Raw genomic sequence first — 12,972 nt, forward strand, 5'->3', positions numbered from 1 at the left:
GGGGGTGCGCGCGGCCGGCTGGGCGCGCGCGGCGGAGGGAGGGAGCCGGGAGGCAGCGGAGGAGCGACCGCCGCCATATTAGGGACCGCGGAGCCCGGGAGCCCGTCAGCGGCAGCTGCGGCCGGGCTTGCGGGAGCTGCGGGGGCCGGAGGCGGGCGCTGTGCGGTGCCGGGAGAGGCGGGGTCGGCGGGAGCCAGCGAGCGACGGGAGCGAGCCAGGTGAGGCGACCGGGGTCGGGGACCCGCCCCCCGGGCCCTAAGCGGCGGAGCTCGACTGCGACCCCCCAAAACCGAGACGGCGGGGCAGGCTGCCACCCCCACCCCAGCTCAGGCCCGTCCAGGAGCCCCCAGTCCCCTCGAATGCCGCCTCCCAGGCCGAACTAGGCCCGGGTGACCTCAGCATCCCCGTCTCCCGAGTTAACACCCAAATCCCAGCGTCCCCCCACGTCGGGGCCTGCCGTGACCCCCACCCCGAGCCACCTGCAAGTCGTGACCTCCCCGCAGCCGCAGTCAGCGTCCACCATTCTTTTGAAAATAGGCTGAACTCTGCGCTCCCAACCAGGGGACCCCACTGCGCACCCCTAGAACAGCAGACCCCGCCTCCTAACCCGGGTAATTTCTCCCTGGCCTGTCATCCCCGGGACTTTCCAGTTCAGACCCTCCCAGCTTGGGTCCTGCCCACATGAAGCCCCCCACCATGGCTGAGCCTGTTGTGTGCCATGGCTCGCCCAGGCCCCAGCCAGCCCCTCGCCCCAGTAAAATGCAGTCCCAGCCCGGGACACCCGGAAACCTGTGTCTGGGGTCACTTGTGTCCACGAGTCCCCGCAGGTACGGGTTGAGTGCATGGGTGTCCCCGTCTCACCTCGTCTCTCTGATTTCTTCTCCCCCACCCTCCCAGCGTGCCCCCTGCCAGCCCCCATTCCCCCCAAATCCAGCTCTCCCACCAAAGCCTCAGACGAGCTAGCTATGCACAAGTCCTCCCTCCTCCAAACTGGACCTCCGTCCTGCCCGGTGTCTTCTTCCAAACGCAAGCCTGGCCATCTCGGATCCCTAGAATATGGAGTGCGTCCCCCATGCAGAGCCATTTTACCCCTACTCAAACCCGTGACTCCCTCCTGCCCCCCTTCCACCGTCCGGACCCGTCCCCACCCCATGGCCTGAGACCCCCCAATGTGCAGATGTTCAGCCTAAACCTGTTTTGTTTTTTCCCCTGTTTTCTCCACCCCAAACTCATCCTCGGTTCAGGGCGCCTCCTTCCCCCGCCCTGCCCCAGTCTACCGGGCGATGACCTCATGCCTCCCCGTGGTGAGGCCCCCACCCCAACCTATATGCTTTGAAGGAGGGTGGTTCACCTAAGGGAAAATCAGCTACCCAGAACACACACCCCCGGCGTGAGGGCAGCCTGTGGGGCCTTTGAAGTGAAGGCCAGGTGGGCTCTCTGGGCGTGGGGGTGGGGATAGAAGATGATGACATCGCCTGGGTTTGGTCCCTGGAGTGGATGTATCTGGGACCGCCTGTCTTGCGGAATTCCGCGTGGGCCTCCTTCTGTGTCAGGGGCCGCCGTGTGTTTTGGCGACACCCGATTGTTACTTCCTTCGGAATCCCAAGTGGAGGCAGGTGTGCTGGCCACTGGCTGCTGCCCGGCGCCTTGCACAGCGAGCGGAGTTGGGTTGCAGAGGGTTTTGCTAAGGGTGCAGACATTTGCTCAAAGTCAAGCCCGGTACTTTACTGGAGAGGGGTATCTTGGCAAGGTGGTGCCCGCCAATTTGCCCCTGTGACTGCTTCCCAGGTCAAATGTCAGAACCTGTGCCCTGGCTGCAGGCAGTGGTGGGGGTGGAGGTGGGGGTTTGGGGTTTGAAGGACGAGTTCCTAGAAACAAACAAGCCTAATTGGTTTCAAGGTGGGGCTACGTTGATTTTCTTTTACTTTTTTTTCTTTTTTCTTTTTTTTTTTTTCTTTGAGACGGAGTTTTGCTCTAGGTTGGAGTGCAGTGGCGTGATCTCAGCTCACTGCAACCTCTGCCTCCCAGGTTCAAGTGATTCTCCTGCCTCAGCCTCCCGAGTAGCTGGGATTACAGGTGTGTGCCATCACGCCCGGCTAATTTTTATATTTTTAGTAGAGACAGGGTTTCACCATGTTGGCCAGGCTGGTCTCGAACTTCTGACCTCAGGTCATCTTCCTGCTTCGGCCTCCCAAAGTGCTATGATTACAGGTGTGAGCCACCGCACTCGGCCTTATGTTGATTTTCAAATCATCTACTGTTTAATGGGACTTCTGGTGAGGGGGTTTTGTAGACTGAGAACTTGTGGGTTTGGGAGGCCCAGAATGGAATTGGTTCTGAGGACCTTTTGTTTGGTGTCACTTAGAGGGGAGAGGATGGAAAGTCAGGGTGTGAAGGGCTGCTCCCGGGAACTCCTGGCAGAGGTGAAGATCCAGGGGCTTGGTCTTCTAGGAACTCACCGATCCCAGCCCTGTCACTCCTTTCTCCTGGAGCAAAGCTCTCCACCGCCCGATTCTGTCCCCAGGGGACACTTGGCTGTGTTTGAGCCACGGGTGCTGCTCAGTGCCCCACTGTGCCCAGGACGGCCCCAATACAGAAAGCAGCCTGTCCCTAGTGTCTGGACTGTGAGCCCCATGAGGGCAGCGAGTGCGCCTGCCTGGTGCCCGCTCCGCCCCCGGCCTGTGCAGTGCCCTGGGCCATGTGCTTGCCAGCAGCGCATCCCCTGCTGGCGCTGCCACAGGGACCCGGGCACCTGCCAGCAGGAAAGGGAATGTTTGACCTCATCTCTCCTCTGCCCCCAACACCTCCCTGTGGTCACCAGTGACCTCCTTGTCAACTCCACCTGTCACTGCCTTGCCCACATGTCACTCTTCTCCCCAGCCACTGCACTCAGCACAGAGACAGAGCCCCTTCTTGGGCCACTTAGGTTCTCGTCCAGGGATGTTCATGTCCCCAGCAGCCCCAGGTCCCTGTGTGCCTTGGCAGGTGACTGCCTTCCTCTGCCTCAGTGTCCTCATTCATGGATGGGATGAGGGGCGCACAGGCAGCCTTCCTGGCCGCGCCTCATTCAGTCACGCAGCCACCACTGACCACGAATGACACGCCACCCCAACAGTGAACACCCCCGCTCTCTCGGCTTCCTACTCCGTCTGGTTTTTCCTTCGGGCTTCTTCACTGGCCCTTCTTACTTTCTTTATTTAATTTTTGCTCGTAGCAGCTTTATTCGGATACATTGCTGCTGCCACATGATTCACTGCTTCAGAGCATGCAGTTCCCTGGTTTTTATATGTTCACAGGCTCGGGCCGCCATCCCCTCTGTCCAATCCTAGAGCATTCTCATCACCCCAGGAAGGAACCGGCCTTGACCCCATCCGCCGCCACCACCTGTCTCCCCTGCCTCTGTGGCTGGGCCTGTCCCGGACATTTCATAGAAATGGGATCCCACATTGTGTGGCCTTTCGTGTCTGGCTTCTCTCACTGAGCGTGATGTCCTCAAGGTGTCTAGGCCATGGCCTGAGACAGAGCCCTGCTCTTTTTCGTGGCGGAGTCATGTTCTGTGGTGTGGAGGCCCGGGTTTTGTGCATCTCCGTATTCAGTGAACACCGGTGCAGTTTCCAGTATCTGCCTGTTGTGAGTCGAACGGCCACAAAGAGGCAGGCGCTGGTGGTTGTGTGGCGACCGTCCTTGTTGCTCTGTGACTGAGGCGCTGGTGCCTCCTCTCGCCAGCCGATCGTGTCTGATGGTGTCACCCCCATGAGCCCAGCTCAAGAGACCTGCCTTCCAACCTTTCCACCTTGTCCTCCTGCCCCCAGCGTGTCCCCTCCACCCCAGCCTTCCCAAATGGCTGCACAGTTCTGATTTTTTTCTTTTGAGATAGAGTCTCACTTTGTTGCCCAGGCTGGAGTGCATTGGTGCAGTCACAACTCACTGCAGCCTCGACCGTCCAGGCTCAGGTGATCCATCCACCTCAGTTTCCAGAGTAGCTGGGACTCCAGGTGCGCCACCATACCTGGCTAAGGTTTGTATTTTTTGTAGAGACGGGGTTTTACCATGTTGCTCAGGCTGGTCTTGAATTCCTGGGCTCAAGTGATCCTCCTGCCCCAGCCTCCCAAAGCTCTGGGATTAGCGGCAGAGCCAGCATGCCCGGCCTCACTGCTGGGTTCTGGAGAGTGGCAGGCAGGCCGTTCAGATTCCTGTGCCGTTTTGCACACGTTCCTTTCTGTTGTGAGTCTTCCTCTCTCCCAGATCAGATTTGGCCTGGGGACCTCTGTATTCTCATCCCCACCAGGCTTGCAGGCCGCTGGGTCAGTGGTGGAAGGATGATGGGAGCAGAGAGAGGGTGGGCAGCGGGCATCTGTCTGCTTTCACCAGAGGGCTGAGGAGTGTGGGAGGCCAGTGCTGGTCTGTTTGCCCTGGGGAACAACTCTTCCACCTAAGGATCCCCCTCATCCATACATTCCCCACCTGGGTGACTCTGCCCCCACAGGACACTGGGCAACATCTTGGGACCTCTGTGCATTGTCACAACTGGGGGGCGCTCCTGGCATGGAGTGGGTGGGGGCCAGGGATGCTGCCCAGTGCCCCACATAGCCCAGGACTCCCCACCATGGACCGGGATCCGGCCCAGATGTCCCCAGTGCTGAGGTTGGGACCCCTGCCCTGAACTCCCTGGACTGGGTTTTTCCTGCTGCCGCCTCACCTCACCTGGGACCCGTGGGTGGAAGCTGCATGACACAGACAGAGATGCAGAGATGTGCAGGCCTCGGGAACCTGACGGGGCTCCATCCGATCCTGAGAGGCTGCAGGCTTGGTGCCGCGCTGCCTTCCTCCTCGCATGGGGCACTGCAGCCTTCTGTGCTGCTGCAGACCCGGGTGTCTTTTAGGTCTGAAGGTGTCACCAAGTCAGACAGGGCTCTGGGTGCTCGGTGGTACCAGGAGGCTGGAGATGGGAAACCTCGGGTCTTTCATCTGCAGGCACCATTTGGAAGTGTGGAGAGCAGCTCTCACTGGAGTAGGCCGGATGTGGGAGCCGCCCCCACACAGGGAAGAGGGTGAGGGCTGCTGGCTGAGAAGACCCTGGGGATGCTTCTCGTCCACTCTAGACTGCTGTTCACTCTAGACTGCCTGCCGGCCAGGTGCAGAGGCTCACACCTGGAATCCCAGCACGTGGGAGGCCTCAGCAGGAGGATTGCTTGATGAGCCCAGGAGTTCGAAATCAGCCTGGGCAATATAGGGAGACCCTGAGCCTCGTCTCTGTGTTTTAAAAACAAGAAAAGAAAAATAGACTGCACACCCAGGGGGACAGCAGCTCGGCTCTGCTTTGCAGCGCCTGGGTCGGCACCTAGAACCCACATGGCACATGGCTGGTTGGTGGGGAGGCGGCGGCTGGCAGCTGGCGGCGTGAGTAAATGAATGAATGATGCGCGCAGGGTATGGTCCCGGGGCCCAGGCACCAGCCCCCAGCAGTAACGGGCCTCGCCGTGGCTCACACGGGACCCTGGAAGGCGCACTGTCCCTCGCCGAGGGTCTGGGCCCCACCCTTTTCCCCTGGCTACTCCTGGCTGTGTCTTTGTGTACGTAGAGGTCAGAGGCCGCCAGCTCAGCTTGTTCTTCCGCAGGTGGGGGTTGCTCCCTGCAGAGATCTCTGTGCCCCAGCGGTCTCTCTGCTAGGCCCTGCCTCTGGTTCTGGTCCAGAGTCCACCTCTCCCCTGTGTCGGTCTACCCCTGCAACCACGGCCACCTGCCCCAGAAGCCCCATTTCTCTGATGTCCTTCCTCTTCTCTGGGACTGACCGGGGCAGCATGGGAGGAGATAAGTGTTGTGGTCTGTGGCCAGGAGGTCACTGGGGCAGCATCCTGGCTGCCAAGGCACCCCTATGCCCAAGGATGAAGGAGCAGGGAGCAGTCTGGGGACCTTCGTGCACCTGTCATGAGTCCCGGGCCCAGCCAGCAGCTGGGAGTCCTGGGTCCAGCCAGCTCTCACTAAGCACCTTCTCTGGATCAGGCTGGATGCCTGCCGCCCTGTAGACGTCGTGCCTGAGTTCACAGCTTCCTGGGTGCACAGCGCTATCCCTGTATGACTGATGAGGAGACTGACCTCCCAAGAGGTGAAGCTGCCCAAAGCTTCGTGGCCAGGAAGGGTTGAACCAGGGACTCAAAGCCTGGGCTGGTCCCGTCGAAAGCCCACACTCTTTCTGATGGACCCTGCTAGAACCTTTTCACGGGACTTGGTTTACTTCCGTGGGAGGACACAGGGAGGGCTGGCGATAAGGGTATCTGGGTGCTTCACCTGCCTTGGGCCCCTGGAGCTGCAAGGCTGAGGGCCTCGTGTGCTGGGTGGTGTGGTGCTGGTGGGGGGCTCACATGTTCTGACAAGGCCATCTATGTGGCTGGCACGGCTGCCCCCTTAATTGCATCATGACACTGAGGGCATCCAAATGGGACCCGAGAGAGCCATCTGGAGTCCTCTTCTGAGGAGCCGCTGGGAATGAGATCAGTGGGATGAGTGATGCTTGTGAAGCCATGTTTCATGAAGGACACTCCTGGGTGCAGGGCAGGAGGCAAAGTCCCCCAGAAACTCCCAGATCCAGTGAAAGCAGAGAGCGGATAGCTGGGCCACCCCCCCACCCGTGATGCAGAGGATGGCTGGACATCACGCACAGGCACCCAGCAGAGTCCCTTGTCTCTCACACGAGGAGAGGGCTCCCTGAGAGGCAGCTGGGCCAGGGCCTCACAGGTGGTTTGGGGGCACCTGGGACCTCTCAGGCAGGAGCATTTTGCAACTTTGCAGGGGTTGGGACCTGCGAGGGGCTGTGAGCCGGCCCGTCCCCCGGCTCTGTCACCGCCATCCAGTGATCCTTAGTTAGACGTCTCCTGCCGGAACCCCTCTGCGGAGACTCCAGCAGGAAGCAGTGCCTTGCAGCTTCCCTGTGGGCAGGGCCGGGCCGAGTGCTGAGTCGGGGACACCTCGCCTCCTGGGGCAAGGGTCAGGGAGTGGGCACAGAGCCAGACCCAGACTGGCTGGGTTCACGTCCCAGCTCTCCCCTCACCAACTGCACAGGGACCTTGAGCAGAGGGTGCTGTCGCCGTCCCCGAGATGCAGTGGCATCTGCCCACCTGCTGTCCGAGGACATTCAGGCATACTGAGTGCTTCCAGCGCCCGGTGGGCACAGGCATGGTTCGCCTCTGTCCTAGCCCCATGTGTGTTCCAATGCTCTGCCCCTGGGCCAGGAGCCCGCACGCGACATGGCGGCACCCATGAGGCTCTGGTCGGTGTTCCCTCCTCCCTTACCTGCTCCATGTCCCCTGTGGGTAGCAGGTGCCACCCATCCGCAGGCTGGAGTTACCTTACCCAGGGCGGTCTGCCCCGGTGTCCGCAGGGCCGGGGTGGGGGGCGCCCTGGTGTTTATCACAGGTGGCCTGTCCAGACCATAGTCAGCCTCAACACGTTGAGTCATAAAAGATCCGTCATTGGGATGTTTCTTTTTGTTTTGTTTTGTTTTTTGTTTTTTGAGACGGAGTCTCGCTCTGTCGCCCAGGCTGGAGTGCAGTGGCGCGATCTCGGCTCACTGCAAGCTCCGCCTCCTGGGTTTACGCCATTCTCCTGCCTCAGCCTCCTGAGTAGCTGGGACTACAGGCGCCCGCCACCGCGCCCGGCTAATTTTTTGTATTTTTAGTAGAGACGGGTTTTCACCGTGGTCTCGATCTCCTGACCTTGTGATCCGCCCGCCTCGGCCTCCCAAAGTGCTGGGATTACAGGCGTGAGCCACCGCGCCCGGCCAGGGGATGTTTCAATTCCTTTTGTCCGTTAAAGAACCTGAAAAAAATTATGACAACAGTGGGGACCAGTTTTTCCAGCCAAGCAAAGCCTTGCAGGAGTAGGAGCTTGGCTGAGCCTCCAGGAGCGGAGAGCTGTGTTCCTGAGGAAGACTCGGCACCGGGTGAGACCTGGGGGCTTGCACCAGTGGTGTTCCCAGGCCCTGTCTACACAACACACAGCCCTTCATGCTTTGCGTCCCCACTCAGGGACACCGCAGAGTCGAGCCTGGAGACAAATCGTGCCACGTCATTGGCCCCCACAAACAGTGCCTTATCGGCTCCCTTTCCTCGTCTCCCCACTGGTGCAGTGGGGATGGGGCTGGGGGTTCCTGGCCACACTCTTCAGGTCTCACTCATTCAAGTCACTTCCCTGGTCTTGCCCTAGAGCAGGGTCTCTGCCCCTGCACCCTGTGGACATTGGATCCGGATCGTTCTCTGGGGTGCGACCATCCTGGGCACTACAGGGTGTTGAGCAGCGTCCCTGGCCTCCACCCACTCCACACCAGGGGCACCCCCAGTCATGCCAACCACAGATGTCCCCAGACATCACCATATATCGATACCCTGGGGGCAGAATCACCCTGGTTAAGACCCCCTGGGTTATGGGATTCCACAGACCCCCAAGAGACTCTGCATCCCATGATCCTCTGCCCTGCTGAGGTCCCAGGAGGCTGCACACATTGAAATCCACATCCTAAGTGGGCAGGAGAGAGAAGGTGAATCTCAGGAGCTGGGGGTCCCCCTGGTTTGTGCTGTCTGCCCCATCGGAGGCTCATTCTAGTGTCTGGTGTGAGCAGGGGCCGACTCCATTTGTTCCCACATGTTTATCCCAGGGCGTCTCCCTCTGTACAGGGGCCCTGTCACTGCGTTGTCAGGTGACCGGGTCATGCCCATTTCCCAGGGGAACAGGAAGAAGCTTGGAGACTGAAGGCTTGCCCGGGGCAGTGGCAGCGGGGGCCTCCTGGCTCTTCATTCTGGGGCCCAGGGGGTGAAAGGTGGACCTTTCCTATGAGTTGGCCCATTGGGTTTGTAGGACCCACAGGGCAGTGCCCTGCCAAGGGGATGGGGCAGCAGGAAGCCCGGTGGCCCAGGGCCCGAGTCCACCACCCAGACCAGGGCAACCAAGTTGCAGGTGTCGGCCACACAGGCAGAGCCACAGCAGCGTCCCCACCAGGCACCCCTGGGCCAGGGATGAGAACCTCTGCAGGGCCTGGTAGAGCACGTGTCATTCACCGATTCACTGCTGATTGGCAGCGAGGGTCCGGGTTGCTGCTGAACTCCCTCTATCCGGTCTGAGCCTTTCCACACGGCCACGCACGTTGTCCGTGCTCAGGAATTACTTAACAGCAACTTAAGATCCTGATTTCTCTCTCTCCAACCTTTTATAATGAAACCTTCCGAGCGTCCAGCAGAGGAGTGAGAACGTGGTGGTACCCGGTCTCATCCGGAGTCCGCCTGGCCCATCTCTGCCCGCTGGTTTATTTTTTTGAATAGCTCACAGTTCATGTGATTCAGAATTCAAGAAGTACAAAATGAGGTGCCAGGAGAAATAAGGCTTCCTTCCTCCCTGATCCCCGTCCTCTCCTTCCTCTCCCCACCTACCCCATGACTAGCCGCTTTTCGAACCTCCTGGGAGCAGTGTGCTCTGCACGGTCCGTTTGTCTGTGCAGTGGGTCTTGCAGCCTCTTCCACCCTATTCGGTGGCCTTTTGCACCTTCCACTATGACAGGCTGCTGCAGTGACTCCATCTCTGCGCACACGCACGCGGAATTTCTAAGGATAAATTCTTAGAAGTAGAAATACCACACCACAGAAAATGTACATTTTTTAAATTTTGGAAGCAATTGCCAAATTGCCTTCCTTTGAAGCCGTAGCAGTTTTCGGCTTCTGCCAACCATGAGCGCGTGTGGCTGTCTCTCCCCACGCCTGGGCTGGCGAGGCCGAGTCCCCCAGCCTGCAGCCTCCCCCGTCTGACAGGCGGGAGGGTGGTGTCCTCGGTTGGACTGGCAGCTCCCAACTGCGAGGGAGGACTGGTCCTTTCCCAGTGCGGTTTGTTGGTGTCCTTTGCTTCTTTGGGCTCTCCTGTGGGTGGCCGATGCCTCCCCCAGTTTGTCATCTCTTTTTTAACTGTGTTGGTGGCGTGTCTGCCCTGCGGACTCCCAATCTTCCCGGTGTTGAATTCCACAGCCATGTTTCTTATGGCTCCTGGATTTTGTTCTTCCTGCAGCGCGGCTGAGCGAGGGGCTTGGAGGGGTCGCTGGGGGTCCCAGAGCTGAGCTGAGGGCCGCTGGCAGCACCGGGCAAGTGTCCAGGTGAGGTGCCCTGGGAGGCCCCAGGCCCGGGACCCAGGACCCTCTAGATGTCGGAGGTGGGACGACAGTTTGCACTCCCGCCGTGTGCGCCCCTGCCCTCACTACAGGGACAGACAGGAGCTGGGTCTCAGGCTGCTGGGCAGGCCTGGGCCCTGTGGTTTTGCCCACCAGCCTTGGCAGCGTGAATGAGTTGTGTGGCCAGTACACTGTGACGGCTGCCGCCCGCCTGCCAACATCTGGGCCACTGGTTCACAGCATCTGTGTTGCCCAGGAGGGCTCATGAGGTGCAGCCGTGTGCTGCTGGGCAGCGATGTGTGCCAGGGGCCGTGTGCAGCTGCAGCTGGTGCTGTGTGTACTTGCTTTCAGTGCTGACTTCAGGGCAGCATCAGTGTTCTGGGGAAGTGGGGGATGATATTTAGCCAATCGCAACCAGACTCTGCCAGCACGTGCCTCAGTGCACGCAGTTACCGCCGCTGCTGCTGGTCACATTTGTTTACATTCTCTCATTCTGGAAAAATGCTGGCCAGGTGCGGTGGCTCACACCTGTAACCCCAGCTCTCTGGGAGGCCGAGGTGGGCAGATTGCTTGAGCCCAGAAGTTCAGGACCAGCCTGGGCAACATGGGAAGGCTCCGTCTCTACAAAAAATACAAAAAGTGGCTGGGTCTGGTGGAGTACGCCTGTGGTCCCAGCTCCTCCAGAGGCTGAGGCGGGAGGATCACCTGAGCCTAGGAGGCAAAGGCTGCAGTGAGCCATAATTGCACCACTGCTCTCCAGCCTGGGCAACAGAATGAGACCTGATCTCAAAAATAAAAATTCTGGCCGGGCCCTGTGGCTCACGCCTGTAATCCTAGCACTTTGAGAGGCCGAGGCGGGTGGATCACCTGAGGTCAGGAGTTCGAGACCAACCTGGAAAACATGGTGAAACCCCCGTCTACTAAAAATATAAAAAAATAGCCAGGTGTGGCGGCGCATGCCTGTAATCCCAGCTACTTGAGAAACTGAGGCAGGAGAATTGCTTGAACCGGGGAGGCAGAGGTTGCAGTGCGCCGAGATTGCACCACTGCATTCCAGCCTGGGCAAAAAGAGTGAGACACTGTCTCAAAAAAATAAATGAATAAAAATTTTAAAAAGATAAAAATTCCAAGGCGCTCCTGTTTGTGCAGTGTTTACCTAAAGGACTCACACTTAGGTCTGTGGAAATGAATTGCATCGCTAAGGTCTCTGTGAAACAAGATAAACAAAAAAGCGTCATCTGAAACGCTGTGATTTGTAACTAAACTCTTTAAGTTCTTCTTTTTTTTTTTTTTTCCTGAGACAGTGTCTTGCACTGTTGCCCAGGCTGGAGTGCGGTGGCGCAGTCTCGGCTCACTGTAGCCTCCACATCAGCCTCCTGAGTCCTGGGACTACAGATGTGCGCCACCACACCCAGCTAGCTGTTTGGTTTTTTGTTTTTTGGTTTTTTTTTTGAGACACAGTCTCACTCTGTTACCCAGGCTGGAGTGCAGTGGCGCGATCTCTGCTCACTGCAACCTCAGCCTTCCAGGTTCAAGCGATTCACCTGCCTCAGCCTCCCGAGTAGCTGGGATTACAAGCATGTGCCACCATGCCCAGCTAATTTTTGTTTTTTTAGTAGAGATGAGGTTTCACTATGTTGGCCAGGCTGGTCTCGAACTCCTGAGCTCAGGTGATCCGCCCGCCTCAGCCCCCAACAGTGCCTCTGTCTGTACTTTGTGTAGAAACGGGGTCTTGCCATGTTGGCTGATCTCGAACTCCTGGTATCCTCCTGCCGTGCCTGGCAGCTAAGTTCTTTAATGAATAAGATTTGCATTGTGAAGTTTTTGCATTCTTGGAGAAGGCCTGGCCAAGAGTGCTGAAGGTACAGAAGCTGGAGAGGTTCCCACCAGGACAAGGGAAGGGCTGGGCCTCACCCCCAAAGTCAGATCTGGAGCAGGGGCGGTGCTGGCATGGAATGCAGTCCTGGAGCTGTTCCACTTATACCCGCGCTCCCGCGCCCATGGGTCCCTCTGCGAGGTGCCAGGTCTTGGGGAGACTGTCCTGTGCTGGGGTTTGGAGTCTGCTGGTGCTGTCGTCGATCTTCCTTTTCCTTTGGCAGCTGGTTGTTGGGGGCCACTTTTACAAATGTCCTTCCTTTAGCAGGCATGGTGGTGCATGTCTGTGATCCTAGCTACTCAGGAGGCTGAGGGAGGAGGATAGCTGGAGCCCAGGAGGTGGAGGCTGCAGTGAGCTATGATCAAACTACTGCGCTCCAGCCTGGGCGACAGAGCAAGAGACCCTGTCTCCATTAAAGAAAGTGTTTCCTGGCAGCACATGCCTCTGCCTAGGATGCTTCTCCACCAGCTTGGTTTTCTCCCACCGCCTCCTCCCGCAGGGAGCTCGCTCCAGTGGGTGGGTAGGTCTGTGGCCCTCTTGTTGGGAGGGCTCCGTTCGTGTGTGTTGGTCAATGAATGACCCTCCCCACCACATCCAACACAGTATGGGGCTGTCAGAAGTCAGGGGCCTGGGGGCACAGAGAGGAAAGAGAGAAGGCAGGGCACCCTTTACGGGGCTGGGCAGAGAGAGGGCCTCCAGGACCGTGGGGAGCATAAGTGTCTCGGGAAGCCCCGTCCACACCTGCCACCCTCTGAAACGTTCAGTCGCACCTGCAGAGTCCCTGCTGCTCTGCAAGGTGGCCTAAGCACAGGTCCTGGGGTCAGGACCCTACGCCCCTGGGCAGTCCGGATCGTGTCTGCCCTGCGGCAGCCGGGTCTACGCGGTGAGTCGCCTGCTGGCTGCATGGGGCCTGTGAAGCCGTCAGTGCTGGGCGACCTGCATGGAGCCGATG

General features: G+C 59.0%; 1 protein-coding gene across 4 annotated transcripts in view; it reads left to right on the forward strand.

Moving 5' to 3' along the window:
• FZR1 (fizzy and cell division cycle 20 related 1) overlaps nucleotides 1–12,972 on the forward strand; it is a 29,413-nt gene continuing 16,441 nt past the window's right edge. For 2 of the 4 annotated variants that reach the window (XM_065534593.2, XM_074025329.1), the window contains exons 1-2: nucleotides 1–218; nucleotides 1,962–2,076. The gene's annotated coding sequence lies outside the window, so the exon portion shown is untranslated. The remainder of the gene's footprint in view (nucleotides 219–1,961; nucleotides 2,077–12,972) is intronic. The other 2 variants (XM_005587507.5, XM_005587506.5) reach the window with 1 other exon arrangement.

Source organism: Macaca fascicularis, chromosome 19 (assembly GCF_037993035.2).
Source record: "Macaca fascicularis isolate 582-1 chromosome 19, T2T-MFA8v1.1".
Classification (NCBI taxonomy): domain Eukaryota; kingdom Metazoa; phylum Chordata; class Mammalia; order Primates; family Cercopithecidae; genus Macaca; species Macaca fascicularis.